This window comes from Cornus florida, unplaced genomic scaffold, assembly GCF_030987335.1.
Source record: "Cornus florida cultivar Cherokee Brave unplaced genomic scaffold, ASM3098733v1 CherokeeBrave_3.0.0_Hap2_Chr04, whole genome shotgun sequence".
NCBI classification, from domain to species: domain Eukaryota; kingdom Viridiplantae; phylum Streptophyta; class Magnoliopsida; order Cornales; family Cornaceae; genus Cornus; species Cornus florida.
The window spans coordinates 27,735,597-27,753,816 of NW_026775574.1; positions in this window are offsets into that span (position 1 = coordinate 27,735,597).

Here is an 18,220-nt window from a genome sequence, read left to right on the forward strand (position 1 = left end):
CTGTATGGAGTCTTAATTTATAGATTACAAAACTACTTTGTTTTATTTCCATCTGGATCTCTCTGGTGGTGGGTAGTTTTTGCATAAGCTTCTCAAGGCTTTGTTCTTCCATTTTTAGTCCTTGAAAACAATGAGAACCTCTCTCTCACTACCTATCAAAAAAAAAACAGGAGAACCCTATCATCATATCCCCTCTTTATATAAGGCCACCACTTGTACCCCTCTATTTCTCTCTCTCTCACTCACACACACAAGCATCCTGGTTAATTACCAATAGACAACAGTAATTTATGGTTATCAATTACTGTATGTGTGTGTGTAGTATATCATAGATCTAACTCCTAAGTTCTTATTTTCCTACCATGGAATCTAACACATTACAATTTACTTCAGTCCAAGGAATTAAAACTTCATTCCACCTCTTATCCATTTATTTATTTGTCAATGTGATAGAAACATTATGAGGAGCATTTGGAGGCCAAAAATTAAGCTCTATTCAATTAGATGCTTATTCTTGTTACAACTTAAAACCTTAACAAAATTTGTTTTTGAGTATACGGTTACACCAAAGACTCAATAATACTTAGAGTTTGCAATTCAAAATTTTGTTTTGTTAGTTTTGAAAGCGAAATTTGTTTTGTTAGTTTTGAAAGCGAACCTCTATGACTTAGAGGGTTGTTCCATGCCTACTTTATTTAACCCTCTATTGATGTATAAAGACGCCCACCATATCAGCCCACTTTTATGTGAGACCGAATTTTAAATGCCACGATTTTATAATTTTATTTTATTAAAATATCTAAAACATCGCAGCAAGAATAACTCAACATTGGTTAGTTTTCTAGTACTAAATTGAGGAGCTATATTACAAAAATCAAAATTATGTGTTTTCTCTTATCAAAATATAAATTATATTATTTATCTTAATTTTATTATTAGTATCAATTTATCATAAACATGAAAAAAAAAAAAAAAAAAAAAAAAAAAAAAAAAAAGGATTTGTGACTACCATTTTCTAAAATAATTAACTTATTATTATAAATTTATTATTTATAATAAAACTTATTCTTTTTCATTCAATATATTGATGAAAAATTAATAAATTACTTAAATAAAAATACCTTTTTTTCATGTAATATATTCATGGAAAATTAAGAAATTAATTAAATTGTTTTAAAATTTTATAATTAAGATTTTTATTTAAATAATTAATTTCAAATATTAAAGGTAAATTTATGCAATTTTATTTATTTATTTATTTTTCATAATTGGAGTTGTGTTATATTAGCAAGATAAGAATGAAATACAGGTGTAGAGATGGCATACCCTCGTAAGAAGAGAAAACCAATGAGCTGATTAACAATAAAATTGAAAAAGCCCATTGCAAACGGAACAAGCAAAGTCCTAAATGGTGAGATAATGAATGAATTGTATTTTGATGGACATCCAAGACTTCCAAATGAACCAACCTTGCTACAGGACGCCTATGCGGCCTATGTGATCGAGTAGAGTTTCTGTCATTCGAACAAGTTCATCAACAAGTTCTAGCCTCCATTTGCAAATTTTATGGAAAATATGTTTTCAAATTAGTATAAATTGTTTTCATAATTTATTTTAATAAAATAAATAAATTATGTGCAATTCAATAAGAAAATATATTATGATTATTTAATAAAATATATGCGGCCTATGTGATCGAGTAGAGTTTCTGTCATTCGAACAAGTTCATCAACAAGTTCTAGCCTCCATTTGCAAATTTTATGGAAAATATATTTTCAAATTAGTATAAATTGTTTTCATAATTTATTTTAATAAAATAAATAAATTATGTGCAATTCAATAAGAAAATATATTATGATTATTTAATAAAATATAGTTCAGATATTGAGTCATTTTACAATAAAATGTGACATTTCAAAGAGTATTATGCACAAAATATAGTTCATAAGAGTTATTTGTAAATTCAAACATAGTGTTTATAAGTTTTTTTTTTTACACTTTACCCTTACTTAATTAATACATAATGACTAAGAAAAGCTCTGAGTAATTCTATTTTTACAACTTTGAGTCTCTGACACCAAGAATGCTGGTCAGGCCATTACAGTCTCTGATCTTTGACTGTTTGATAAAGAAATCAAACTTTGAGAAATGAAGGTATTGTAATTATAAAGCCAACTATTATATTATATCTTTTTCTTGACACTTTCCAGTGATTGACATTTTTATATAATAACACAACTTTCTAATTTAATTGTCTTCTGTCAGAATTATTTTTATAAAATGAAAATGCATCTGTTATACTATTTCTTTTTCAATTTTCAAAAAAGTTCAAATATTTATATATATACTGCCAAGTTGAGAAATTTTCAAGCTAAACATAAGACAACGTTGCGTTGCCTATCACGGAAAATAAAAAAATTATTAAACAGTTCGGAAATTAGTTTTGTTACTGTTCTCTCAAAGCAGCAGAAGTAAAAAAAATAATTTTGATAGGTGCTTAACATGACATCATATCAATGATTAGTTTGGCTTTAATATGTAAAAAAATCAACACTAATTCAAAAGCTAGATAATTACTAGTATTTATCTAACACCAAATTTAAACGAACTTCAATGTGGGTGATAAGTATGTAACAGCCCATATCCATACAATGGGAGTGACAAGTACGTAATAGCCCATGTCCATAATCATATTAAATTAAATGACAACATCTCCGATGCTCTCTCATTTGAGCTTTCAAATTCAAAATATGAGAGTTGGGTTAAAAAAGCCCTCTCCAATGGGCTCTCATTTGAACTCTCAAATTTTGAGATTCTCAAATCTCCTCTTACATGTAGCAGCTGCCAATTTTTTTTTGCAAGTCTCTCATTTCCCAATACGATGCCATTTGGAATCACAATCTGAAACTCGCATCTCTCTCTCTCTCCTTGTTTGTTGCAATATAGAGAGAAAAGTTCCGGGAAAATCATCCGATCTGAACCAGAGGAAGAAAATCGATGATGAAAAGAGGGTTACTGATGGACCTCGATCTCCAATCCTACGTCGCCGTTCTTTCTCACGTCCTCAGTAACCCTCTTTTGCGAAGCTGACATGACTTTGGTTTTTCTTAGTTGTAGCCGGATTCTTCTCGTTTTTGCCATGTTATGTGTTTTTGGTGCGATGGGGAAATGAACAAAACAGGTGCGAATAGATGAGTCGATGTCGGAGGTTGTGATACGAAGTGTTGCGGAGCTACCAAGATGATGCGATACGAGGTTAGGCAAGTTCACAATAATTGCCAAGAATTCGAAGTAGCCGATGCGATTAATTAGAAATAATTGCAGAAATCGCGCGATTGCAATTTAGGGAATTTCAAAAAATATCCAATTGCAGTTTAGGGCAAGTTTGCGAGTTGCAGAGAGAGAGGGGGGCAAGCTTGAGAGTTGAGAGACAGCTGCTGAAGCTTGTGAACGGCGAACCTGAACTGGAACAGCGGACGATGGAAACTGAAAGATATGTTTGAACTTCTGATTCTTGTTGATTTTGTAGTTTGCAGTTGCACAGAGAAAGAGAGGTGCGGCAATTTCAGAGTGGAGAACGAGAATAAAGATGGAGGCGACTGGGGAGGCTGAAATGATTTGCCCTAAATATATATATATTTTTAATAATACTATAATCAAATATATATAATATACATATATATAATATATATATATGAATTTCTGAAAAAGAAAAAAAAATTATATAATAATATAATCAAATATATAAATTTATACATACATATAATCAAATATATAAATTTATACATACATATATATATATATATATATATATATATATATTGTTCCTTTTTTGACCAGATATTTTAAATTTTTGCTTCTTTTTAATTAAGTTTAATTTTAGTTTCCTTCTAATGTCTTTAACTTGACTTGGAATGTGCCTAATATTAATATTACTGATGCAAATATGAATAGTGAAAATGGTAGTTGAAAAAGAATGGTGGTTGTGTCAAAAAATAGCATTTTGCATGAAATGTACCATTGGAGCAGAATTGCTAAAATGTAGCATTTTGACACTGTAGCACCTGTCAAAATATAGATTTGGCATGCGAAAATAGCTTTTAGCATTGGAGATGCTCTCACATGTTATCTTTATCCTAGCCATTTATCTTTCAATTATTGGACCTGTTCATTCCAAATAAGTCCTAACTACATATTAACATAAATAAATAAATTTAATTTAGCCATGTCTATGCATGCAAAAAAAAGCAAGGTATCTAACTATCTACTCCAAAATTTTAAACTGTTATTTATATAATTCAACATGTCCCTCACGGGTGGCCTTCTTCTTAATCCAAATGTAAGGGTTCACAAGCATACCAGCCGATTCGGTACAAATGGACGGATTTCTGGATGAACCACTGAAGGCCAAGAAAATTGTTTACAAAATAAATGGTGCTTAGAAGATTCAAGCACAACTTCTAAATTCTTGTGAGAGGCATATTTATCCATGGGAACAAATGCAAGGCCGATTCGGTTGAACCAACTAATTTCTGGATGAACCAGGCAATCAACCATACACTCAAGGCCCATAAATTGTTTACAAAATAAATGGTGCTCGGAAGATTCAAACATTTCTTCTAAATTCTTGTGAGAAGCATTTATTTATCCACTGGAGTAGGGATGGCAACGGGGTGGAGTTGGGGTAAAGTTGGCTAAACCCTATTCCGCCTCGTTAAAAAATCCGTCATACCAATTCCACTCAAACTCCGGGACGGATTTGTAATTGGTTTACCATCTCCGCCCCTACTTCGGTAGACAAAATACCAACCCTGCCCCGCATACTCCGTTTAATTGCGCTGGGGGAGGGGGGGCAGGGGAGGATTATGCCTTTTTTTGTAAAAAAAAAATACTAGCCCAACATGCTCAAACTCTCGGTCTCTAAGGCCCATTTATAAAAATATATTAATCAACATAATCAAAAAGAATATTACTAAAGTTACACCTGCCATCTCTTCCAGTACCATAGAAAAGATCAATGTTAAGAAGAAGAATATTGGTTTGTTGGCTTCTCAAAGAGTTACTAGAAGTCAAGGGGGTGCTCCCTTTTCTCCCCCCTCTCAATGATCACATCTTGGAATGTGAGGGGCTTGAATAAGCCCATAAGACAAAGAGAGGTACGTCAGTGGATCAAATCCAATGACTTTCATCTTGTCTGTTTACAAGAAACAAGGGTTAGATTATCTAAGTTTGATGTTATCTCAAAGAAAATAAATAAGAGATGGAGGTGGACTTATAACTATAATTCTCATGATTCGGGTAGATTATGGATTGGTTGGGATCCATTGTTGTTTAATGTCACTGTGGTGAATGAGATGGATCAGTGCTTGCTTCTTAAGGTGAATATTGTTTAAACTGGTGAAATGGTTTATTGTACTGCTGTGTATGCCTCTAATTCAGTTACTGAAAGAAGAAAACTATGGGACCAATTGAATACTCAGTCCTCAATTGTTACTGGTCCATGGTTGGTTGTTGGGGACTAGAATGCCACCAAATTTCACTCAAATAAGTAAGGAGGTCAAAGGGTCCCCCAAAAGCTTCTTGATGAATTCAATGATTGTTTGCAGCATACTGGCTTGACAAAAATCTTTGCTACCAATGGGGATTAGACATGGTGTAATCGACAAGGCAGCGACAGAAGGATATTGGCAAAGCTTGATAGGGTATTCAGTAATGATGCTTGGATGCATCTTTTCACTGGTACTAAAATATCTTATTCTGCTTCATCATCTTCAGACCATTATAGAGTTGTTATAAACATTTTTAGGCAATTTGCAAGTGGTCCAAAGCCCTTCAAATTGCTCAAAGTATGGTGTTTGCATGAAGATATTTCTGAGGTGATTAAGACAGCCTGGGATGAACTTACAGTTGGTACTCTAATTCATATACTTCTGAAAAAACTCAGAAATGTTAAAGCGGCTGTAAAAATTTGGAATAAGAATTCATTTAGAGATATTGAAGAGAGGGTTTCAAGTTCAAAACAAGCTTTGGAGGATTTACAGATTGAACTTCTGAATAATCCTACAAATGATTTGTTTGAAAAAGAGGTTCAAGCTAAGGAAGTTTATCAAGATGCAATGTCTTCTTAGGAGATATTATATGCTCAAAAGTCCAGAAATTTGTGGCTCAAGGACACAGACAGATGTACAGCTTACTCTACTCAAAGATGAAACAACATAATCAGTTTAATGCAATCACTTCTGTGGAAAATGAAAAATGTCAAGTTACAAATGATACAGAAAAGATTAAAATGGCTTTTGTTGATTATTATCAAGGTCTATTTCAGGAGAATACAGTTGAAACTACGTTTGAGGTTCATCCTAGGCATGTTCTATCTTTTGAAGATAAGCTTATTCTGGATTCCCCTATTACTCAAGAAGATATTAAAGCTGTTGTGATGAATTTTATTCCAGATAAAGCACCTAGTCCTGATGGATTTCCAGCTAGGTTTTATCAATCCTTTTGGTCTATTGTTCATCCTGAGGTATGTGCAGCAGTATAACATTTTTTTTACTGAAGGTTCTCTTCCTATTGGGGTGAGTAGTTCTTTCCTCACCTTAATTCCTAAAACTGGTTCTGCTGTTAAACCTAAAGATTTCAGGCCATTTGCCTTGTGTAATCTCATTTATAAAATCATTTCAAAAATCCTTGCTTCAAGACTATCTTTGGTTCTTCCTTGTCTAGTAGGATTAGAGCAAAGTGCCTTCATTAAAGGTAGGAAAATTCAGGATTCAATTATTATGGGGTATGAAATGGTGAGTGAATTTAGTTCTAAGCATCCAATCATGGCCTTGAAAGCTAATATTTCTAAGGCATTTGACTCAGTTTCTTGTAATTTTCTTCTGAAGATATTGGAAATCTCTGGATTTAGTTCTAATTGGGTGAAATGGATTACAAGTCTTTTGAGCTCCACAAGATATTTTATTTTATTAAATGGTTCTCCCACAGGTTTCATTCAACCCTCCAAGGGTTTAAGGCAGGGTTGCCCCCTCTCCCCTCTTCTATTTACTTTGGTAGCTGATCAACTCACTCATCTTATTAACACAGAAGTTTTAAATGGGAGACTTGTTCTGTCTAATACTGCCCAGAAAGCAAATTCCAATTATTGTCATACCTTTTTTGCAGACGATCTCTTAATATCCTGTAAAGCATCAATCTCTAATGCCAGAATCCTTTAAGGAATTTTTAAACTTTATGGTGATGCATCAGGCCTTAAAATTAACTATCCAAAGAGTAGTGTGATCTTCTCTAAACTTGTCAGACGCAGAAGAGCAATTATGAACCTGCTACAATGCAAAGAAGAGCAATTTCCCTTAAAATATTTGGGTATCCCTTTGTGTGCAACTGGTTTAAATAGACCTCATTGTAATGTCCTTATTGATAAAATTTCTCAGAAGCTTAAAGACTGGAGCACCAAGTTGTTGTCAATTGTAGGCAAAACAGAAATGATTAAAACTATTATCACTCCTATCTGTTTGTACTGGTGCAGTGTCTTCCACTTGCCTATTGCTATCATCAATCAAATTCAGAAGATATGCAGAGACTTCATATAGGGTAGTAGAGATAATTTAAAGAAAATTCACCTTCTAAGTTGGGATATGATGTGTAGATCAAAAATAGAGGGAGGGTTGGGTATCAAAAAATTGAAGGATTTTCAGGTTGCCTCCCATTGCGTTCTGGCTTGGGATTTCTTGTTGAGTAAAGATAGACTATAGGTCACTTTGTTTCAAAACAAGTATACAACTAGATCTACATATTGGAATGTTGTTCCAAAGTCTTCTCATTCAGTTCTGTAGAAAAATTTGCTTAATGTTAGAGATTTAATGCTGAAGAACATTCAATTTTCAATTGGCTCTGGGCAACTTTTCAAGGTTTTGACAGACCCTTGGTGTGAGGAGGAAACACTACTTCAAAAATTTGGACATAGATTGGTTAGAAGGCTGGGGTTCTAATAGTCTTATCTTTTGTCCAGTTTAATTATAGATGGAGGATGGAACTTTGCTCTTTTGCAGGATGAAATCTTTAGGCCTATTAAAGACTACTTGACACTCCTACCTATCCATGTTAGACTAGATAATTTACTTTGGGATGGTGGTGCCTTTACTTTCAAAAAAGCTTGGCAAGGCTGTAAAACTATATGTACTGAGGTTACGTGGTCCAAAGTTTGCTGGGGGAAAACAAGACCTCACTGGTCTATACATGGAGTTTTCCTATTTCAAGATAGATTGCCTACAATGTATAATTTGCAGAAGAGGAAAGTGTTGTTGGCTCCACGCTGCTCAAACTGTTTACAACATATTGATACCAGGGACCATGTGTTTGTTTAGTGTCTATTTGCTGGGAATTTTTGGGGTTGGTTGAAGGATACTTTTGGATGGGGACTGGATCTTAGCTCAACTCACACAATAGATGATATGTTGATGTGGTTTTTACAATAGACTAGTAAATTATTCCATACCATACTTGTTGCTGACTGTTGGAGTATTTGGAAAGAAAGAAACCGAAGATTGCATGGTCATAGCTCTAGTTCTATTTCAGAGGTGGCTAGACAAATTTTATTCGAAGTCTTAGATGTGTATAATGTCTCAATTAGAGACATTATTTAATTAACACTTTATTGTTCTTCTTTTTTTTTTTTTTTACTGGAATTGCTTTTCTTTAAGATTGTGACGACCTTGGACTTTACAAACCCAGTGTGTCCTGTGATGACCTGAAACGGATTCAAAATGCGGAAGCTAAAAAGAAACATGTCCTCTAAAGATGTACATCATCCCTAAGACACAAAAGTGGCTTCCTGAGAGATCCCGAGGCTCAAAGGAAGCACGAAGGAAACAAAGGTTTTAAAACCTCACCAAAAATGGACCAAGGGTAAAATGGTCATTTCACCCAGAAATGGGTGCTACCGTACACACCATTGGAAGGAAAATAAAAAATTAATAAATTTAGACTTAAGAATCGCTTGATTCAGAGTCCGGACGGAGAAGATATTAAAATAGAACAAAGAGGCATTCCCCGATTAAGAGATACCATGACCCTATCTCACTAAAACTATCATAACTCTCACTACGGTTGGATTTTTTGTATGTGGTTGGTACCATTGGAAATCTAACTTCAAAATCTTGAAGTTAGGCTCAAGAATGACCTGATTTGGATTTAAAATGAGTGAGATATGGCCCTCTGAAGTTGGTACGACAAAGCTGTCCAAGAAAAAACTGAAAAGGGAAGGTTCCAGGGAGGCTCAGCCGGCTGATGAACAGTACCAGCTGATTGAAAGTGCATCATCAGCTGGTTGATGAACGATATGAGCCAGCCGAAACGGCCTGTTTCACATGCAAACTCTCTGGAATTCACCTACGAGGGCTATCAGTCGGCTGATGGACCTCATCAGCCGACCGACGCAGCAGACAGCAGCAAAAGCTGCTGCTGCTAAGTGTAGAAATGGTACTCAATCCACTTCTAATGCTATACATGCATCCCAACTGTCCTGAAACAAGTTTAAAAACATTCCATGGCTTCAAATATGCATCTACAACATGAATAACCAAAAGAAAAGCTTGAATTCAACTCCAATGCATGAATTTTGTATAAAAACTCGTAAATCCTCCAAAGATAGTTCAAAAGTCAAAACTTAAGAGTTTTATGAAATGTAAACATGCACGCAAACGTAAAAAGACATTTAAGACGCTTCCCAATGGTCCGCGGCCTCAAAATAACCCGAATGCAAAATATGACCTCTTAATGGCCAAAAATCACTTAAAATGCAATAAATGAGACCAAAATGCAAAATCTAGAACAAAATGGTGTTTGGCCCTTGGCCACACCTCATACATGATCATAGAAACCTTATGAAAGAAAAAGAATGGAATTCCCATACCCGATGCAAATATGGTGAAGCGATAACATGACATTTTCCATTATTTCCATAATAAACTATGAAAGCGAAAGTGCATAAAATACAAATTTGATGGCATTGGCCTACGACCTCAACTCATACATGTCAAATACATTTAAAAGAGTGTACTTATGTACACATTACATATATGGAATAAAAAATACAAGTTTGAGACATAAGGCTACAAAAATGGCATTTCATGCTAACACTTGCATGAAATGGAAACTTAAAAGTTAAAAGTCATTCAAGGTATAATGAACATCACGAACCAAGTCTTCATACCTGAAACAAATCCCCAGTAACTTTGGGGTGAGTAACATAAAGCTACTCGTAGGAAATGAGCATGCATCGACCAAACATTTTATAATTATATCACCTTAAGGTGAAACATGTTAAAGGGGCTCATGCCACCTAACATCTATGTCAAAGTGAGACTCAGGGATCATCCTAAGCTATTCATGCAACAAGTATACATGCTCAAGTACATTAAACCTTAGTAAAACATGATATATGACATACAAGCATACATGTTCAAGTACCTCAAATCATACTAAACAAGATAAGCAATATCTAACATACATACACAAGTATTTGATATATGTAGAGTACTCATCGATCAAGTATACAAGCACAAGTATACTAAACTAAAGTAAATACACATAAGACAAGTATACATGGCACAAGTATACTAAATGCAATCTAAACTCATGAAGCAAGTATACAAGTTCAAGTATACTAAATAGGATTCAAATTCCCAAGGTAAGCATCAATTCTCAAGTTATAAGCAATCCATGATTAACAACTTAAAATTAAATGCGAAATCAAATAGTGGAAAGACTAGGACATGCGGTCGCTAAACTAAGCAAGTATTTTCGGGTAATTACGACCCACAAGGTACCACCTAGTGCGCACTTATGACTTAGAAGACTCTTGTCTCCGTACTAGAGCCAAACCCTAGCCATTACTTAATTTATGTCCTTACAAGCTTTCTAAAACCAGTAAGTTTAAAACTGATACAAAATCAAATGCAAGTTACCACATTCCATGCACAAGTAAAGTTGAATCCACACAATTTATGTCATAGAATTCAAGTATAAATAGCATATGACAAGTCATGTCCTCAATATGCAATTTATACATAAAGCAGGAATATTTTTTACAACAATTGAGCCACATCACCATCCTAAGCCACAAGTACTAAATAAGCTTCAATTTAGTAACAAGTTTTCAAGGTAAACAATTGTAATATTCTAACAAGCTATATACCTACACAAGATATGCTTAAACAAATTATGCAAGTCAATGATATTTTATATCATGCTAAGTCCAATTATCATTTCAAGAGACCCTAAGTACTAATTCTACATCTAATTAGTAATATGCTCACAAGGTAATTAATTTCACTATATTTCAAATGATTTTCAACCTAACATGAAAAGTCTCTAAATTTCAAATCAATTCCAAATAGACTCAAATTAATATATGTTAAAGGACATAGCACGATCTTCATATATTACACCCAAAATCCATTTAAGTGACTATAACACTTAAAATAAAATTAATTAAGCAAATTAATTAATTTTTCTCTAGATTTTTAAACAACTCCAAATATCCTCAATTTAACATATGTTAAAGAACTCACCAAGACCTACTTTAATATCACATTACAAGTTAATTTCATACTTGATACAATTATGTGAATTAAACTTTCATAAAAGATAAATATTAAATAAAATTTGCAATTCTTATTTAAATGCTCCCAATTTAATATATGTTGATAAACATACCAAGGCCAAGTTTATTATCATGCCACAATTTAATTCTAAGGTGCCTACCATTATGAGAATTAAATCTTAAACATAGAAAATAATTAAATTAAATTCTAGATCTTAAACAAAGGTATGCTCACAAGTTGTATATGCTTATAAAACAATCAATATAACTTAAATATAAACCTAAGACATCCCTTACCTCAATTTGAGATGAAAATCTCAAAAGCCACCAAAATGAAACCGCTCCGAATCCGACAATACTTCGAGGTTTTGTCGGGGACAACGCTGTGATCATTAAACCCCAAGGAAGACATACCAAAATCCTAACTTGGCCTCAATCCCGAACTCAAAAATTGGCCAAAAACGGATTCTAATAAGGGGGAAAGATGCGCGTCGCCAAGACAAACACAAAACGCAAAGGCACTATGACTTTTTAACAAAAGGAATGAGCTCAAAAGAAGAGAGAGAAGGTGGGAGCCCCATGGGCTTCCATGGCTACCGGCCAAGAGAGAGAGAAGAAGAGAAAATTTTGATTTTTCTTCTTAAGTTGCCCTATTTATAGAAAAACCCTAAAAGTGCCCCGTCGGGTTCGGAAAAGTGGAATTTGAGCAGACGCGCTCAAACGGCAAAACTCTGTGAACGAAAAAGAACCAAAATGAGAAAATATGAACAACTGAAGAAACGTCATTAAAAATTGAGTCCCGAGCAGAGAGATATACCCCGAACAAGTTTGGCGACAACTTGGGCCATAAACCCTAAAACTGGAGAAAAACAACCAGAAGGAATTTCTAAGAGTACACAACTTGACAAAAAGTGAAAATGAATCCTGTAGGAGAATTTAGGCTCAAAATAAGGCATTTAGCAATAACTTTCATTAATTGCACAATGGCCCCTCCAAAAAGTGATAACTGCACTAATGACCCAAAATTAAAATATCTTCCAAAAATATTTTCTTAAAAACCCCTGAAATAAAATATCTTCAAAAAATATTTATGAAAAACACCCCAAGAAAAGAAAAAGTTTCCAAAGAATTATGCATCCATACCTCTATGGGCACCGGGAGCAACCAGAGTACCTTTTTACAAACGTAAAGATACGTATTTCGTGGAAACTACTAAGGATGAAGGTACATGAAAACAAAAACCACCTCCGAACACAAAAAGTGAGGTTGTGTCAACAAAGTGACAAACGGGAAAAAGACAAAATAGGAAAAATGACGAAAAGTGAATAGTGTCAAAAAATGAAAAATGTGGAAATGACGCGGTCCTTTAAGGAAGTTGTCAATTCAAAGGAAAGAGTCTCATAAATCATTTCTGAGCACTCGAGACGACACTAAGTGACGAGAAACCAAACTCAGAAAAGAAATTCCAACGAAAAAAATTTATCCGTAAAATCTGAGGAAAAAAGAAAGGAAGGAAATGACCGGGTCATTACAAAGATCTTATTCTTTCCAGTAAAATTCTGAGGGTATGCCCTTTGTGCACCTGTATATACTTTTTTTTTTTTTTTTTTCTTTCTATACAAAACCGAATTAAAAAAACAAAAAAAAAAAAAAAAAAAAAAAAAAAAAAACAAACAAACATAATCAAGTAACCCAATTTAGTTCTATGGGCCAAACATGTCAAGTTATTATTAACTTAACAACCTAACCTAATGCCTATAACCTGATGAGCGCTGAAACCCTTAAGCTCGAGTATTCTAGAACCTTTATTTATCTTATTATCCCGTTTTAGACTAATTTCATTTTATTGCCCTTTTCAAGCACTTATCCTCAAAATAAGTCAATTCAGCCAAATTAGAGCATAAAAGAAACAATCTTAAGCTAAATGGAAGAAAGGAATAAAGTAGAAGCAAAGTGGTGGAAAATAGCAAGTTTTGATTGATCAGACAAATTTTCGATCGATCTCACAGTGATCGATCCAGCCTTATCAAAATGGATCAAACCCCTTGTCCCTATCTTCAAGAATTTCCATCTTCGATCGATCCAACATTCTTTCAATCGATCGAACTTCGTTGATCTTATCCCCACCTACCACTTTTGTCTTTTTCCCAAAATATCCCAAAAATATCTCAGATTTGTCTTATTCCAAAAAGGTACCGCCAAGGTTTGATCGATCTGGCCATACTTTGATTGATCTAGCCATACTTCGATCGATCTCATCAGAATTCGATCTATTAAACCTCCTCAAGTTTGAAAAAAAACAGAGTCTAGCTCATTAAAAGATGGCTCGTGGTACAATCATTGAAAGGGCCCTAGTGCGCGAAACCTGACCATTGGGTGTGACATTGGAGCTACTTATATAAGGATTTTGAGCCATTTTTACAAAGAGAGATAGAATTTTAGAAATACACACAATCTTAGAGAGAGAGGTTGGAGGAGTCTTGAGATTAGAGAGATACACATCATGTGGGAGTTCTTCCATTCATCTAGGGAGTCTATCAAGAAGAAGATCATTCTTACCATGGAGATAGCCCTTGAGGGTTGGGTGACTACATCAATGAGTGGCTAAACATCTTCTTGGGGTGAGAGTTAGCCCTAAGCATGCCTTCTAGATCTTGATGTCTTGTATTTTGAGGGGATTTATGTTGTTATTCTTGTCTTGATATTTGATTTATATATGAATCTTGTTTCTACAATGATTTGTATTGTTTAATACTTCCAATAGATCATTTCATTCCATTCATATGTCTATGTATGCTAGAATAGATGTTCATGTATTTATCTCTTGGTTTTATGATATTGATGCATGTCTGTGTGTTGTTGCTATGAATCTAGAGATTGTCAAGGCATAGTGCTTTAATAGAATACTCTTGTGGCTTGTTTGATATTCATTCTCATTTCTTGATGGATTGTGCTTTTAGCTTAGTTTAATTAGTTTAATTTTCATGTCCCTAGCTTAGTTGTAGTGTAGTTGCCTCACTTTCTTAGATGAGAGGACAATTCATGCTTGTTGTTTGATGTTCCATGCTTATGAATGCAAGTAGTATAATTCTCTAGCTTGTTAATGTGTTTTGATTGTGAGCTTAAAGGAATGAATAATGGCTTAGTTTGATATATTGTACTATTCATTAGGTTATCTAGACAATGTATACTTAATTAGTCATCTATACTTGTTGATTCAATCAATCACACATATTAGTATTTCAACATATATTTCCCCTCATTCATTACACATTGAGTATCTAGAAAGGTGATGTTTAGTGGTGACCTCTAAGTCTCAAGACCTCTCACTCTTATTTCTCTACCCTTTATTTACTTTAATTGCTTTGTATTGAATTTATTTACATTGTAGTTTAATTAACCAATCAAACCACCTACTAATCCGACCTTGTTTCCATATCAATATTGCTTCCTATCCCTTGGGACGATCCCTACTCACCCTAGCTATATTAGTAGTTAGAGGTAGTAGTGGCACTTTATAAATTCAAACTTGGCCACACTACGCACAATTTGGTGCATTGGCACGACACCACACCATAACCTATTAAATAACTTTTTAGAACTTTAAACTACATGACATGATAAATTGATAATTGATAAGTGCCAAATATTGCATATTCAAGCGCCCTTATTTGCATTAGTTAAGTCCATTTGTAGTTCAATTGTATATATTTTCTCCAGTTCTTTGTTCTGTGCAATTATCAGGTTTGTCTGCAAAAAAGGAAATTAAATGGAAGTTTTTGAAGGCTTGTTGAAGAGTAAATCATTCCGGGAGTTTGCATCTGGAGATCTCCAAAAGGAATCTGCTAAAATAGGTCCATGAAGTCCTTCTACAATGAAAAAGGGGTAAATGATTCTCAATAGGCCAATGCTAAATCCAAGTAAAAGATGTCCATAGAAAAAGGAGAAGAAAATGCATTCTGTGGCATCTTCGAGCGCTCAAAACACCACCTTCAAGCACTCGTGCGGCACATATGAGAAATCCACGTGAGCTATTCCATGTCATACAAGCACTCGAAGAAGCTTCGAGCGCTCCAAATCAGAACAGAATGGTCCAAGGAAGCTTCGAGTGCTCCTACTTCAGCTTCGAGTGCTCCAAACCAAGGCAGAAGGACTTAAGGCTTCTTCGAGCACTCGAAGACCCTTCTTCGAGTGCTCGTCCATGTTCTCGAGCCAACAAATTTTTGTTCCAAGGCATCTTCGAGGGCTCGTACTGCAATCTTCAAGCGCTAGAAGGAACATTGCAGACCCGCTTGTGCCTTGATTCCCTCAATTTCTTATTTCCCTCTTTTATGAGTTGGTTGGAGTTGTTCTTTTGGAAAAGTTGAGCCTTGTTTTGTTGGGGGTTTGGTAGACATCATTTCCACAAAAAGAAAGGGGGGATCCATAAAAAAGGGGATCTCATATATTTTTGGAAGAGGAGAGAAGAGAGAAAGGAGGAGAGGATAGAGTTTTGTGTGGCTATAAGGTAGAGCTCAAAAATGGGAGTTTCCCCCAAGCTTCTTCTTTCTTCTAGGGCATCCATGGGTAACTAACTCTTCCTCTAGGGAGGTGATGAAGCCCTCCCTTGTAAGCATGTTCTAGCTTAGTTCTAATTTGGGGATTGCAATGTATAATCTATGGTCTTTTCATGATCTAGAGCACTTCATTTGTTGTAATGGATGTTGATGTATATGAATGATTTTTCTAAGTTGATTATCTTGTTTTAGATGATGTCTTACATTAATCATATTGCTTATGTTTTCATAGTGACAATGGAAATAAGGTTATGAAATGGTTTAATGGCATGTTGACAGAGAACTTTGATAGTCCATTGCTTAGGTAATCCCTTTGATGGTTTATGCTTAATTCCTAGCTTCATGTGCTTCATCATTTGATTGAATGCTTGATGATCTTTTGCTTAAGATAGTATATTTGATGTTACACCCTAGTTAGGTTGTAATACCCCGTAATTTTAAAGAGTTTATTTAAATTAATTTTGTGTTAGGTTAATTCTTTAATGTGTAGATTTATTCACCTTTTAATTATATATGTTAAATTATTTAATTAATTTTATTTATTTGTGCATGTAATATTGATTTTTTTGTTCTATATATTATAATGATTAGTTTAGACATTTTATTGGTTATGTTTTAGATTAATTAATATTATTTAAATTAAAGTATTTAATTTGTATAATATAATAATAATAATTTTAAAAGTTTATTAATAATAATTATTATTATTATTATTATTATTATTATTATTATAATAGTATTAAATCAATGTAATGATGAAAAATTAAATATTAGGATAGAATTTCATTTACTATGGTAGAATGGTAGATCAAATAACTTGACTATGATTTGCATTGCCTTAAAGCCATATAGGTGGGAATGTTGAAAGTTAATGTAAATTTAGATATTTGTATTATATATATTATATAAGTTGTATATATATATTAGTTAGCCACCTTACCCTTAAGGCAACTCACTTAAGTTAGAAAGCTTAAAAATTACAGAGAGCTATTTTATAAGAGTGAAAGGAAAAGAGAGAGAGAAAAAAGCTTGGACCGGTGTAGGCGATTTTACCCGACTACGCACAACCGGCGGATTTGTTTTAAATCCAAAAGGCAAGTTGTTATCTACTTTTCCCCTTTGAATCCATAAATTATTCATTTAATTTATTTCGGGTTTTTAGAGACTAGAAACCATGCTAGGAATTTTAATAAATTAATTTTTAGTTTATTAAAATAATGAGATTTTAATTATTAAAGAGGTTAGATAATTATTTATTAGCCTATGTAATTAAAATATAGCTAAAAATAATTATTTAAGACTTTAGGGATTTTTTAAAAAAATTTTCTAAGACTTTTCGGGAATTTTCTGCAATTTCCGGCGAGCCTCCGGCGAGGTTTCCGGCCACCGGCAGTGAAGAAGATGACCGGAGTGATCCGGTGTGATGCGGCGCATTGTAGGTTAGTGCGCGCGTGCATCCTGGCCATTGGTAGAGTCTGATTGATCCGGTACATCGCAGTCCATGTTACTGCAGTACACCCGGATCAAGAACCTTTGGATTAGGTAGATTCATCCAGTGTAGCGCGACCATAGCAAGACCATGCAACCAACGAATCAGCAAGTGCCGCATCATCAGGATGCATTAGTGCGCGCGTGGCAGCGCGTGCGCGCACGTGGGAGGTTCTAGACGCGCGTGAAGGCGCGTGTAAGCGCGTACGCGTGTGAGAAAAGTGGCGGCGCGTGTGGGAAGCTCTGGGAGGCGCGTGAGGGCGCGTGTGGGGTCTCTACAGCTACTGGAAAAGTCCAGAATACCCCTAAGGACTATTTTGTAAATTCCAGAACCTTAAACTTGGATTTTTAGGTACTGTGTTGGTATTTACAGGTTTAACGGGCCACGAAATTATTATTTTAATACCCGTTACTTATTCTTATGGCCGATTAATCTTTTCTAAGCATGTATTAGCTCATTTACAGTACGGATATTAATGTGATTTATTTAACGACATTGTAAAATATAAATAGTGTTATTATCTTATTAAATGGTATCAAACATTACTGTTAAATTAAATAATGCCATGGT